Genomic DNA, 14,998 nt, shown 5'->3' on the forward strand with positions numbered 1-14,998 from the left:
GCTATATTTTGGGAGAAAAACTGTCCAGAAAGACAGATAAATAGAAGCAAATTTTTATTAAAATTCCACTGAAAATTTAAAATTTCCAACTAAATTACATAGGAAAAATTTGAACATTTACTATTCTGATTACTAGGTTTTAATAGTCTTTACATTTTAAAATATGAAGACTTGAAAGAGCGCTTGTCTAGCACATGCAGAACCACAGGTTCAATCTCTGGTACTTTAGGGACAAAAACAAAAGAAAAAAGAGGTGAGTTTGGAGACTGGAGCTACAGCTTAGCTATGAGCACATTTGAGGCCTCAGGTTCAAACACACGCCCAAAGCATAGTCATGGAAGAGCCTTCACCGTGCATGGTCTACCCCTGTAATGTCGGCATGCAGGAGGCCGGGACAAAAGAATCACCTCAAATTTAACACCAACCTTGGTTATACAGGCTAGACCCTACCTCGAAAACATAAACCCCAAAAGGAGAAAACAAAAACGAGACTACAGTCGGTTCTGGCTCATACCTTTAATACCAGCACTTGGAAGGCAGAGGCAAGTGGATCTCTATAGCCTGGTCTATACAGAAAAACCTTGTCTTGAAAAACCAACCAACCAACCAATAGAGTAACTCTAATGCAGAGTTTGTGGCTTACGCCAGGTACAGACATACATGTGATGACTATAACCTTACACTAAAGACAGAGGCAGGACAGTTCTGACAAATCCAAGCCCAACCTGGTCTAGATAGCAAATTCCAAAACAGAATACAGAGACCACACCTTAAAAACAAGTGAACAAACAAAAGCACTTACAGACAAAGAGTCCATGGGGACAGCCAAATGACAATTGAGTTCAATCTCAAGGATCCACATGGCAGAAAGAAAAAAAAAAAAAAAAAAAAAAAAAAACTCCTGAAAGTTGCCCCCACAATGATATAGAGTTCATTCCCATTTTCAACAAATCTTATCAGTTCTATAAAAAGAACAGAAGAGTTCACATCTTGGCTGAGCATACTGGCTCATGCTAAATAATCCTAGCTCAGACAGAAAAATCACAAGTTCTATGCCAGTCTGGTCTACATAGTACATAGTTCAGTGGATAAAATAACCTGTAGCGTAACAAACTGAACTCAATCCCTGGGTACCACACAGCACATCCCAAATGTTGTTCTCTAACCTCCATTCATAAACCACTGCACAAGTATACATCCATACAGAAGAGTCAACAGAAATGGGTCAAAGGTGTGTGTGCACCTCACATATACTTTACCTATATTAAATGTGTGTGTGTGTGTGTGTGTGTGTATGTAACTAACATATAGACTAACTTTAAGAAAAAAGTAGCAGCAGGTGCCTGGTGGTATATGCATCCAATCTTAGGGCTTGGAGGCTGAGGCAGGAAGATCTCAGCACATTCCAGGCCAGTAACAACTATATGAAGAGAGCCCACTCAAAATAAAAACAGGCCAGGTGTGGTAGCTCATGCCTTTGATCTCAGCACTCAAAAGGCAGAGGCAGGTCATCTCTGAGTTTGAGGTCATTCTTGTCAGAACTTGGGAGGCAAAAGCAGGCAGATCTCTGGGTTCAAGGTCAGCCTTATCTACTCTTAGACTGAATTCCAGGACATCCATCCATCCATCCAACCAACCAACCAACCCACACACCCACCCCAAAAAACCAAAATCCATAGAAACAAAAGAGACAGCAATATGGAAAAGATGCTATAAAGCCTCCACAGATACATCCCTAATACAGTACAATTCCTCTGTCCTCCTAGGGCACCTACACTCATGTGCACATAGCCTCATATAAACAAATAATACAGTCTAAAAAGAAACTTTTTAAAAAGAAAATGATACCTCTTTAAAGGCTACATGTCTACAGATGAACAAACCTAGGACTATTCCTGAGTCTGAATCAAGATGAACTCAATTTAAAGGCAAGAGAATCCTACAGCTTGGAGAATTTTAAATAAAAAGAAGAATCTTAGATCTGTCAAAACAAGTCAACATATACTGTACCTGGGTAATGGAGGCAACCTACACATTGGGTGTGACGGAACATTGATTCACACTAAGCTAGTTCAGTTCCTTACCCACCCAGCAGGCCACACGAGAAACAAGATGTACAAGTCAAGCATTTTTCTAAAGAACTCTTGGTATCCATAAATGAAAACCAAGAAGGGTAGCAATATTAGCAATGACATATTGGTGGTGATTTCATTAATAATCAATCTTCAAAACAATCCTGAGGTGTAGGGCACTAACTCCGTTTTACAGATAAAGAAGCTGAAGATTAATAAGCCATTCCTACAATGCTATTACTCCAGCTGCAGAGGTGACAAAACTAAGGCTTGAGAAGTTGTGAGCTTTGATCTTCAACCAAAAGTACAGTTCTTCCTACTACCTACCCCCCAATGAACTGCCACCTCCCAGTGATTTTTGCTAACTCTCCCCTATCCAATTCCTACAGCTGTCTTAGAAATCATACCCAGGACACATAGTAAGGTACTCATAGCACCACCAAAAAGCTAAGCCTAGACACAGTATAATTATTATGACGAATGCCAGCCAATTGTGAAGTTGAGGGTAAGAGTACCTTGAGGACCTTAGTGCTTGCCAGAAGTACAACAAGCCTTTAGGGGTTACTGGATAAATATCTTTGACTAGTCCAAATGGCTCCTTTGATTAGAAAAAAAAAAAAAAAAAAAGACAAATTTTCTAATAAACTACCCCCTCCCCAAGGGAATGTCTTGAGACAGGACATACTATGTAGCCTAGATTGGCCTTGACCTCAGGATCCTACAGCCTAAGCTTCCTCTGTGCAGTGATCACAGGCACAAAACACCATAGATTATCTGCTCTTGGAAGCCAGAAGGTATAAGATGCCTTCAAACCGGAGTTACAGAGAGTTGTGAGCTACTATGTGTGTGCTGGAAACTGAACTCAGGCCCTCTAGATAAGCAGCCACTGTTTTTAACTGCTGATCCATCTCTCCAGCCCACTTATCCTCCCTGCATCTTGAGACAAGGTCTCTGTGTAGCCTTGGCTGTCCTGGAACTCACAGAGATCAACCTGCCTCTGACTCCTGAGTGCTGGGATTAAAGGCGCGCCTCACGACGACCGCCTGGCTCCTATCCATTCTTTTTTAACAGGATTATTTTCTTAAGATTTACAGAACATTAGTGAGACAGCTAAATTGAGAAATGCCCATTAGAGCATTAGTCATAACTAGAAAATATTCCAAGTGCTCACTTTTCTAAGCAGACTAAAATGTTTCAGCTAATAAAAACTCAAAAGAATCTAGTGTTAAAAGAACAAAGGTATTAGATCTGACACATACAAATTATAAAAGATGCCTCTACCCATGATACTGAATCCTAAAATCTTAAGATAAAACTATTTTTTCATATAAGAAAACACCATCACCAAAAATGTAAAAAGCTTCCCCACCATAGCAACTGTTAGATTTGTTTTTAAATCTAAGGATAAAACACAGAATTTGCAGAAGCCAATAGAACACTCCTGGCTTAATCTTGCAATGCTGTGATTATCTATTACCTCAAACATTAAAAAAAAAATCAACTATTTTTATAAGATGTTTGGTCAACAACTGCTGCATTTATCTGGAATAAATATTTAAATATTTGCTAGGAATTAACAGTTCTTTATATTCTGTGGGGAAAAAAATCCCAACTGTTTATTGTTTCAGCTAATGAAAAACAACTCAGAAAAGCTCTTAAGACCAGTGTTAGAAGAGCAGATAAAATAGGGGCATTTGAGAAGTGACATAAAGAAGATTCAGGCTTATCATCCCAGCATTTGAGGTTGAGGAATATAAAGAAGCTCAAGGTCATCTCAGCTACACTGAATTTGAGACTAGCCAGGGCAAAACAAACAAAAAACCAACCAAACACACAAATGAGTGGAAGGAACGCTGAGCATGGCGCCACAAACCTTTAATCCCAGCACTCTGGAGGCAGAGGCAGGCAGACCTCTTGGTTCAAGATCAGGCCAGTCTGTTACATAGTGAGATTTTGTCTCAAAAAACACAAAAACATCCATCTATAACCAAAGCCACTTTTCCTTAATGGGACTAAGCTGTCAGACTATCTGTATGAAACCCTGTGTTTGATCCCCAGTAACACATAAACCAGGCACAGTGAACAACTGTAATTCCAACACATTCAAGGCCAGATTGGGCTACAAGAGATCCTATCACAAAAAACAAACGAATAAATAAAGGAATGAATGAATACGTTATTAAATAATAAGAAAAAGAGAAGAACAAACTAACTAGCCAGGTTTGGTGGTTTGTACCCACATTCCTGCACTCAAGAGGCAGCAGCAGACTACCATGAGTTTGAGATCAGCTTGGCCCACATAGTGAGACCATGCAACAACAAACAAACAAACCCAAATGAAAACAAAACAAAAAGATTCAAGTAAAGCTGGTTAGCCTACATTCTCTCTAGTCCTGCTTACCCCTGGTGCATGTGTGCGTGTGTCTTCCAATTAGGTAACAACTAAAAACATGCCACTCTGAAATCCTCCATCCTTTTAGGCTTAAGCAGTCAACATTATTCTTGTGCAAAATACACAGTCCTGGTCACCCAGTGAATTGCGACAGACTAAGGAAGAAATAAATCCAGGTGTTTTCTTTTTTCTTTTCTTTTGGAGACAGGGTGTTTCTATACAGCTAACTGTCCTGGAACTTACTATGTAGATCAAACTGGCCTTGAACTCGCAAAGATCCATCCACCCCTGCATGCCAAGTGCTAGGTTTAAGTCTGTGTCACACCATGTAATTTTATATCAAAACATGTAATTATATAATATTAATACATACATTAGTATATTATGCTATGCAATTTTATATCAGGTATAACAAGCATTATTAATTATTGCCTGAAAATCCTAGGCCCTTAGTAAATTCAATGGCAATTTACATCAGATATAAGTTTCTGCAACTAAATATTTACACACAAGCTGTCAAGTTATAGAAACTTGATATAAATGTTATAAACAGTTAATATGCGGAGCATACCTTCTAGGCTAAGTAGCATGTTATACTGTGTTTATACAGCCTCTCAATCCTCACAATGAAGAAGCAGGCAGAAAACTAACTATATACAGTCCCAGGTATTTTACGGTGCTCAGAGAATACAGTTCCAAAATCATGACTAATACCTCAACCAGGATTCTTGGTCCAGAGTCATCTCAGTTACCCTTTAGAAGATAATCCTCCTTACTTTAAAGTCTAAAAAACAAACAGGTAACCTCAAAAGTCCTTCTATCTTGAAATGTTTCTTTGTCAGCTGCATTTCAACTTGAGCACACTATTGAAGAACAAAGCCAAGCAGAGCATGGTGGATTGCACATGTAACCCTAGCACTTGGAAGGCGGAGACAGGGGAACCACTGTGAGTTCCAGAAAAATTTGAGCTAAAGAATAAGAACCCCCCCAATGCACACCATATGATATAAACTAGGTTTTGTAATTATGATTGCCAAATCTAACCTCAAAGACAAAGAGAAAATAAGTTACACCTTTGAGCTTAATGTAAGAAAACAGATAGACCACAGTATATTTCATTAATTCAGTAAAATGTGCATTTGCATTCTATTTCCATCTCTTGTAATATACAGGGTTATCTTTTTACAGACATGGGTAACTATCAATTTATAACGATCCTAGCAAAGTGATTCAGTACTAGAACCAGCATTTTAGCAGGTTATCTCGTCCCTTCTTCATATTGCATCTAAGTTCAGGAAAGAATATTTAAACACCAAGGACTTGAGAGATGACTGAGTTGTTAAGAGCACCTGGGTCAAGGACTCCAGTTCAATTCTCAGCACAAACATGGTGGCTTACCACTATCTAGAACTCTCTCCAGTTCTAGTAGAACTAACACCCTTCTGGTCCCCATGGACACTAGACACACTTGTGGCAAACAGACATGTGTGCAGGCAAAACACTCATACACAACATAAACATCAAGCACAAGGTACAAAGTCCACCCCACACCATAAATCTGTTGCCTTTGTTCTCTAGAAATCAACCACACCAACATTATGATATAAAGCTAGCAAACACCAATGTAAAGTTTTCAATTGTTGCTGTAACAAATTACAACAAACTAAGTCAGAAGCAGAATAGGCTTAACTGGATCTTGTTGAGAGTCCAACTAGGCCAAACCCAAAGTGTCAGCCAACTGTATTTATTTATTTGTTTGTTTATTTATTTGTTTGTGTATGTATGTATGTATGTATGTATGTATGTATGTATGTATGTATGTATGTATTTATTGTTTTTTGCAGGCAGCTCTGAGGAATCTACTCCCTGCTCATTCAGGCTACTGGTTTAATTTCCTATGGTTGTACAACTGGAGGTCTGGCTCCTTTGATGGCTGTCGGCTGGAGCTCCCTTTGCTACATAGGCTGCTTGCTGTATTCATAATTTCCCTGTTGCCAGATCCCAGAATGGCAGAATAAGGTCCTTAAATTCTTTGCTCAGAAAATAAATTAAGTAATTAAAAGAACCCAACCGAACAACCAAAAATCGAGTATCACTATGTAGCCCTGGCTGGCCGGAATTCCCTTACATAGGCTAGGCAGGCCTCAAACTCAAGAGTCTCGCTTGTTTCTGCTTTTAGAATACTGGGACTAAGGGTGTGGACTACCATATCCAGCAGGTTCACTGCTTTTTAAAGACCCATAGATTTGACTAAAGCTCCAATGGAAAAAAAAACAATCTTAAATCCCCTAAAAAAAAATCTGTACATCAGTGGTTCTCAATCTGTGGGCCGTGGCATTTTGGTGCTTGAATGACCCTTTCACAGGGGTTGCATATCATATACTTAACATAACAATAGCAAAATTACAGTCATGAAGTAGCAACAATAACAATTTCATGGTTGGGGTCACCAGAACACAAGGAACTGCATTAAAGGGTCACAGCATTATGAAGGTTTAAACTGCCACATTACATAGTCCCTTCTGCAATATAACAATATTCTAGAGATTAGGAATCCAACATTTTAGTGGGGTCATTTTGTCTCCAAAGATTTATATTGTACCACTCACAAAACACACTTATCCTATACCAAGTCCCCAACATCTCAAGCCACTATAGCATCAACCTAAAGTCCAAAAGTCTCATCTAATACTTCAGGTTTAGAAGAAAAACCGGTATCTCAGTGATGGTATACAGCTGTAATCCCAGCACTTAGCAGGCAGACAGGAAGATGGACAAGTTCCAAGACAGTCTGATCTACTGAATTTCTAGCTAGCAAGAGATACACAGCAAAACTCTACCTTAAAACAAAAACCAACAACAAAATCTCTCCACTTAATCCAGGTATAAAATGTTCTGGGCCACAGTATATAAACTAAAACATCTGGAACATAAATTTAAGAAACACACCCTTTCATTGACCAGGGAAAATCCTGCTTTGAGTTCCAATCCTCTAGGCTCTTGGTTCCACTTGAGATGCACAGGTACAAACACCTCACTTTATGAAAAGCAGCACTATTTCAGAAAGTCCAACAATCCTTTTGGATTTTTCCTAATTCTTTCAGTGGACACTAGCATTGTTCCTAAAGGCATAAAATTATCAAGAACATAATGAGGCTTTTATGAATTTCACAGGGGTCCACTCTCTTTAAAAGGTACTCCCAATTAAAACAAGTTGCACCTTCATCGTTTTGCTAGAACATCTAAGCTTAAAAAACAAATGCACAAAACAAGACAAAATGTTTATTTATTTATTTGCAAATAAACTTGCGAACTCTGCCTTCCATAAAGGTACAAGATACAATTTCAGCTAAGCCTGCTGGCCAGTCATCTTTTGTCAACTGCAGTAATGTATAACTCACTATCTCAACCTTCACTAGCAAAGTCATTAACATCCACGTTCCTACTAACAATCTGTTCTAGGTCTTTTCTATACTACTCAAAATTCTTCCAGCCTCCACCCACTGCCACTTCTATGTTTAGATAACACAACACCCTACTCCTGGTACCAAAACCTATTCTAGTGTTCTGCCACCAACAATGTAGTGATTTACATTATCACAAATTTATTATCTTAAAATTTCTACAGGTTGTAAATTGAGTAAGCTTGGCCAGATTAGGCTCTCAAGGCCAAAAATTAAGCTGTCTGGCTTGCTAAAACTACAGAAAAATCCACTTTTAAGTTCATTCAGATGTTGGCATTCAGTTCCTTATGGCTTATGAAGTCTCCATATCTTTACTGTCAGACAGTTGAGCTGCCCACATTCCATCTCATATTGTCTTTTCAGGCTTCTCTAAAAGCACCTAATGGAGTCCCTCTCATGCTTTACAGTTCCCTGATTTTCCCCATCTACCCATCTCTGATTCCAGCTGGGAAAAGTACTCTGATTTTAAGTGCTCCTGTGATCGATCTGCGACTAAGCCAGATCCAGGCTAATTTCCTACTTTAAGATTTTTGGGGGTTGGAGAGATGGCTCAGTATATAAAAGCAAGTCCTGCTTTTCCACAGGACCTGAATTTCATTCCTGGCGTCATCATCACCACCACAACCACCACCACCCCCCAGGCAGCTTATAACCACCTGTAACTCCAGCTGTAGGAGACTCAATACCTTTTTCTTGCCATTATGGGCATCCACATATATATAATTTAAAATAATATCTTTGGGAGGGGGAATGGGATTGGCGGAAAGGGGTAACACCTGAAATATAAATACAGAGAATATCCAACAAATAAAAAAGGAAAAAAATTAAATCTTTAAAAGTCTTAACATTAATTATATATACAAAGTCCTTTTCTACTGTATAACAATTTATAGATCATGTACAGACACTCACACAGGTTGGGTATCATCTGCCTGTATGTTATAAGCACAAACCTCATGTTAAGTCTTTAAATCCAATTGCTTAGAAAGCCTTCCCTTTCTTTAAATGACTATATAATGTTTAAAAAAAATGTTATTTTCAGGGCTGGTAAAGTGCTCACAGGGCAAGCATAAAGACCTAAGTTCAATCTTCAGCATCTACATAAAAAGTCAGGTGCAAAATCCCAGCATAAGTGGGAAGCAAAAACAAGAAGATCCCAGGGGTAGCAAGCTAGCCAGTCTAGCTAAATCATAGAGTTCCAGATCTAGTGAGATACTGTCCATGAAATAAAATATGGTAGCGAGGCTGAAGAAAACCTGGTTGCTAAGAGTGGGTACTGCTCTTGCAGAGGATGAAAGTTCAGTTCACACCACCCACGTTGGGCAGGTCACAAATGCCTGTAATTCCAGCTCCAGTACCCAGCCCTCTTCTGACCTCCTGGGCCACCAGCACTCATTTGCACAACCCCCCACTCAGATACATAATTTTAAGAAGGTGGAAAGCAACTGAAGAGGACACCTAACATTTACCTCTGGCTTTCATGTTCACCCTCAGATGAAAATACATACACACATGAATACACACACACACACACACACACACACACACAGGAAATGTTATGTTCAAGGATCCAGTACCAAGAAGCTGGGTATGGTGGATCACACCTGTAATTCTAATACTTCCGAAGGCTGAGGCAGGTGGACTCAAGACCATTCTGGACTACAGGAGTCCTTGCCTCAAAACACAAAAGGGAGCATATAGCAACAAAGAGCAAAAAGAGCCAAAAGCACACTTCGGAAATGTTGCCACTTGGTTCTTGACACTTAGTTACTCAACTACCATGTAACCCAGCAAACTGGTCCACCATCCCCCAAGTATCTGCTTTTCTGTTGTTTTCCACAAAAGCTAAAATAAAAGTAGATACAGTGTGCTTAGTTTGTTGCAAAGAAAAGTTGCCAAAGAGTAACCTAACTTTGCAACTATTAATAAAACCAATCTAACTAAATATCCAACCCTTTCCTTCTTCAAGTTACACATCATCCTCAAATAACAAATTAAAGCCAAATATTTTAAAGTCAGAGAAGGACAAACTTGCCCTGGTAGGACTGCAGATAAACTTTTCAAGACGACATATAGAGGAGGAAGTATATGTCCCAGACTTTCATCTTCATGTCTACTAAGCAAGTATAAGCAGCTGATTTGTAGTAACTAGAAAGATGATGGCTGAAGTGATCCTTTACAATAAACTACCTAGAAGGGAGAAATTCCGAAGCATCAATTACCCTTTTAGTAGCAAATCAGAGCTACTGAGCACTTATTGTCTGCTCCATACTCCAGGAAACACTTGATACAAATTGTACACTCCTTAACAAACTTACAAACTAGGGAATACTACCATTTTACAAGTAGGAAAACAAAGCCTACAGAGTTTAGATCAGACAGCTAAGTAGCTCTGATATTTGAGAACCTAGAGAAGTTTAGTTTATTACCACAGGCCTACACTGCCAGCCATTCGACAAAATAAGGTTTTCAACCCACTGGGGAGAAATCTTCCCATCCTACTTTGGTTCTCATTTTTTCTCCCCTATATCCCTTCCAAAAGAATTTAACTGTTACAATTCTACCCCAAATAACCTGTCACCTTTTCACAATACTTTCTTCCCCCACAAAAGCAAAAAAATCAAGACAGCAATTCTCCCAACCCTTGACTTTGCTTCCCAAAACAAACTCCAGAAGTTTCACCCATCACCGACCTAATATAGATCTGTTCCAACACTGCAAAAATCAAAGAAACGAATTCGAAAGTCCTCTGCTTTTAAAAGGTCACTAACATATACACTCTCGGCCAACCTTTCTCCTTCTACATACCTCTCGTCCTCCACCCATGTTCCAAAGGACCCTCAAGCCCAACACCACTCTTTCGGCCCCAATTCATGCTTTTCCCTCACCCTTCCTCTCCAACAACCGCGCCCCGGGCCCCCACCAGCTTGTACCAGGTCTGCAGGTAGATAGTTCAGCCCCGCCCAGAGTAACCATAGGAAGGCCCATCTCCGGGCTGCCCCGCGCGGCGGGAGGCCCTACTCCCTCTGCGCGCTTCCCCAGTGAAGCGTCCGCGCGCTGCCCCCAGTTCCCTTCCCCCTTCCGCTACCCCTCCTCCAAGTTGTCCCTTAGTCTCCGCCCAGTCCAGCCTCCCTCCTGCAAAAACCTGAAGTCTGACAGCCAGCTTCCACCCTCACACCAACCGGTCCCTGTGCCTCGCTCTGCGCCTTCTCGGGCGGCAGGGATGGACTGCAGGGGCCTCGGCTGCTGTGTGCGGCGAGGGGGGTAGGGAAAGGCGACAGGCCGCTCGGGAGACGGCTGAGAGCGTGCGGTGCGACCGCGCCCTGTTGCCTTGGCCTGGGCTCACTCGCGCGCCCCGATGACCTCGGCCCGCGGTTCCCACGGTACCTGCAGTGGAAGCGGCAGCGGCACTAGCCGCGCTTCCTAGCCTCACACAGACAATATGGCGGCGGCGGAGGAGGAGACACACGGCTCGGCCGCCAGCCGCAGGGACCAGAGCGAGGCTGCAGCCTCCGCTGCCGGAAGCGGAAGCCCCCTCCCAATCAGAGGCGGGGCGGGGCCGGAAAAGGCGGGACCGCCCCGCCCTCGGAAGGTCTGACTGAGCGCGGTCCGGCCGGCTTGTTCTTATGTCATCTGAGAGCTTTCGGTGATTGACTTGGAAGCTGAATGGAATGCTCATCGTACAGTTTAATAGAATTCTAACAGAGAAGCGCATTTAAATCAGAACCCGTAATAAGTGACTAAACGAAACATAAACGTTCCATCAAACATACAAACGATGGTTTGACACTGCCGAAGATGGCGTGTTTCCTGCACTACGCCTAACCAGAGCACGATTGGCCTGCTAGTCCCGAAGCATGCGCGACCTTTCGCGCGGAGCATCCTGGGAGCTGAAGTCTCTCCTACCCGAACCCCTTGTTTAGGTTTAGGTTTCCATCAGCACTTTTTTTTCCCACCCTTAAACTTGGAGTTTAGACTAACAAAAGTTGGGTACCGTAGAAGTCCTGACTCTAGAGTTTAGAATCTAGGAAAACGTGGTAATAACCCTCTAGAAAACAAAGCCCCATTCCTTCTATGGAATCCTACCCAGAACTGCCAATTCAGAATACAATAAGGTTTTCCACCTTTCAATCTACCCTCATCCTCACTCTTTTTGTGCCCATTTCCTACTCCAAACAGACACGGGGCACTTTCTGCTATGCATACTGGATTATGTTTTCCTTTTGTTCAAATTTCTTATGCGGATCCTCAAAATTCTCTCTTGTGCACCAGACACTTGGCTTTACATTCAATATCCACCCCACCCTACCCAAAGCTTGGCCAGATACCATCTTCCTAGTCTCTTGTTTTCTCTAAAGTTCCTGATGTTCCCATTCACTAACACTGTGAAGAATCCTGCAACTTGGCAATATTGCCTCCCTTTCTTTGAACTGTTACAATTCCTTTGTGGATTGGATAGCTTGTATGTATCTGTCAAGTTTATTGGGGGAGGGGGTTGCTTTCTTCTGCTCTCCAATGTACCACCATTTAGCAGCATAAGGTCTCTAGCAGGGCTCCTCCATCAGATTGTGAGACCCCTAGTAAACAGGGGGTACTGCTGAACGCTATTCAGTGTTGGCCTCACCTTTGGTAGGGTAGAGGTGTGAGGGATGAAACAAGGGTGAGGAGGCTGGGTTATTTCTGTACCAGCCATTATCCCCAGCTGCCTCAGAATAACTGTCTATTCAGGGATAAGCTTTCCACCCTCTCCAGCCCCCCTTTCACAGTTTGTCAGCTGACTGGCACCTCTGCTCCCAAAGAGACATTCCTGCCCCCACCATGACATGGGAATGATGGTGGCTTGCAGTATGTATGAGGTGGCAGCTACCTTTTATGAGCCACCCCAAGACAAGTCTGTGATACTTGATTCCAATTACCTTGAGTAGCCACAATTATCTGGGTGTCTGGGTCTGAGGCCACTCTCTTCTCTGGCCCTCAGTTTCCCCATCTGTAAACTGAAGTGGTTTAAAAAAGGAGACCCTGAGGTTGCCCAGCGGGGCATAGTGATGCATGCTTGTAGTGGCAGCACATGGAAGGACAGTGGAGGTTAGCAGTCTGAGACCAGCCTGCTGTGCCTGAGACCAGTCACAGTCACAAACTAGAGGTCTGTGTCTTGGGGGTGTAGCTCAATTGGAACAGCATTTGCATAGTGTACCCTAAACTCTCAGTTCAATTCACTAAATTGAACCTGAGACTCTTGGACTGCAATCCCTGCTCTTGGCACTAGTGAGACTGAGGCCAGTCTGAGGTTCATCAGATCCTGTGTCCAAATAAGTAAGTAGGTGCTGTGGAGGGCAGGAACCCAGCAGACGGGAAATAGATTTAAAGCTTTAGACAGCCCTAAGTACTGTGAAGGAAAATGATAAGTAATTCTGAAGTATTGCGTGGCTCGGAGGCTCCCTCTGGGAAGGGAAAAGTAGAAACAGAGGTCCCACAGCAGGGAAAAGCTTGCTACATTTAAAGGTAGAAAGCTCTATGACTAGGAGAGCCAGGAGTTGAGAATGTGGGAGGAGAGTTGTCAGGACATCGGTTATTCTGAGGAAGCCGGGTCTTCACTGAGGGTAGTGGACTTAGCACACCTGCCCCTCTACTGGTCTTGTTAGCCTGAGCGGTGCCTGGTGGCCCAACTGATTATTTATGTATCTATTTGATTGTGTGTGTGACAGTGCAGGTATGTGCACCATGTTTATGTTCACGCAGGTGCCTGTAGAAGCCAGAAGGGGACAGGCACCAGATCCCCTGCCCCTGGAGTTGTGAGCTACCAAACGTCTGTGAGAGGAGCAAGTGCTCTAAACTGCCGAGTCATCTCTCCAGTCACCCCCCCCACCCCACCTCTCAGCCCCTCTCCAGTCACCCCCCTCCCACCCCACCTCTCAGCCCCTCTCCAGTCACCCCCCTCCCACCCCACCTCTCAGCCCCTCTCCAGTCACCCCCCTCCCACCCCACCTCTCAGCCCCTCTCCAGTCACCCCCATCCCACCCCACCTCTCAGCCCCTGTTTTTTTCTTCCAAAGAAAAGATCTTACCATACTTTTAGCCCAGGCTAGATCAAACCCTTGGCAATTCTTATGTCTTAATCTTCCAAGTGTTGAGACATGAACCTGACTTGTTTTGTTTGTTTGCTTGTTTTAAGATGTATTTATTTTTAATGTATGTGTATTTATTGTGTGAACCTGTACATGGTGTATATACCCTGTGTGTGCCTGGTGCCTGAAGAAGCCAGAAGATGGTGTCTGGTCCTTAGAACTGAAGTTACAGATAATTGTGAGCCACCATGGTGGTGCTGGGAACCCAATACGGGTCCTCTATAAGAGCAGCAAGTGCTCTTAACCACTAAGCCATCTCTCCATGTCCTCATACTTGGTTTTTTTTTTTTTTTTTTTTTTTTTTTAAATACATTGGTTCTGAGAATGGAACTCAGCTTCTCACACTTGGGAGGCTAATACATTATGACTCAGCTAGTTCTTCAGCCCAAGGACTCATATTTTTGAACATTTAGTATGTAGCAAGGCAAAATACAAGGTGGTTTTTACATTCTGATTCATGTAGTCATAACAAGAGCCCTGTGACTCTTCCTTAGACATTACACACACTAAAGTCAAGAGAGTTTAGACAATTTGTCCCAGGTCATGTCAGCAAATCACAGTCGTTAAATAAAATGAGGAGACTATTATGTCCTGGCATGCAGAGCTAGCTGACGCTGATATACTGATACACTGACTCTGATAAAAACCAAGACAAAATAAGAGTTTTTGAACACATTACAAAATGGTGCTGGGGATGAAAATACATCTCAGATATAGATCCTGGCACAAGGCCCCAGGTTCAACTCCCAGTAATATGGGGGAAGGTGGAGGAGAGAGAAGGCAGGTGTCTGTCTGGGCATGCCGGTGTGCCAATTGCTATAATCCTGCTCCTGGAAGGTTGAGGCAAAGGATCGTGTTCAAGGACTACCAAGTGAATAGTAGGCCAGCCAAAGCTACATAGAGCCTGACTACCCACCCTACCCTTACCCTGCTGGGAAAAGTAAAG

The 14,998-nt window shown here is 42.4% G+C and overlaps 1 protein-coding gene across 6 annotated transcripts in view; it reads right to left on the reverse strand.

The window, feature by feature from the left end:
- CSNK2A1 (casein kinase 2 alpha 1) overlaps positions 1-11,449 on the reverse strand; it is a 41,581-nt gene extending 30,132 nt beyond the window's left edge. For 2 of the 6 annotated variants that reach the window (XM_080925398.1, XM_080925394.1), the window contains exon 1: positions 11,316-11,449. The gene's annotated coding sequence lies outside the window, so the exon portion shown is untranslated. The remainder of the gene's footprint in view (positions 1-11,315) is intronic. The other 4 variants (XM_080925395.1, XM_080925396.1, XM_080925399.1 and 1 more) reach the window with 4 other exon arrangements.
- Between the last annotated feature and the right edge of the window lie 3,549 nt (positions 11,450-14,998).

This window comes from Micromys minutus (genome assembly GCF_963924665.1).
Source record: "Micromys minutus genome assembly, chromosome: 11".
Classification (NCBI taxonomy): domain Eukaryota; kingdom Metazoa; phylum Chordata; class Mammalia; order Rodentia; family Muridae; genus Micromys; species Micromys minutus.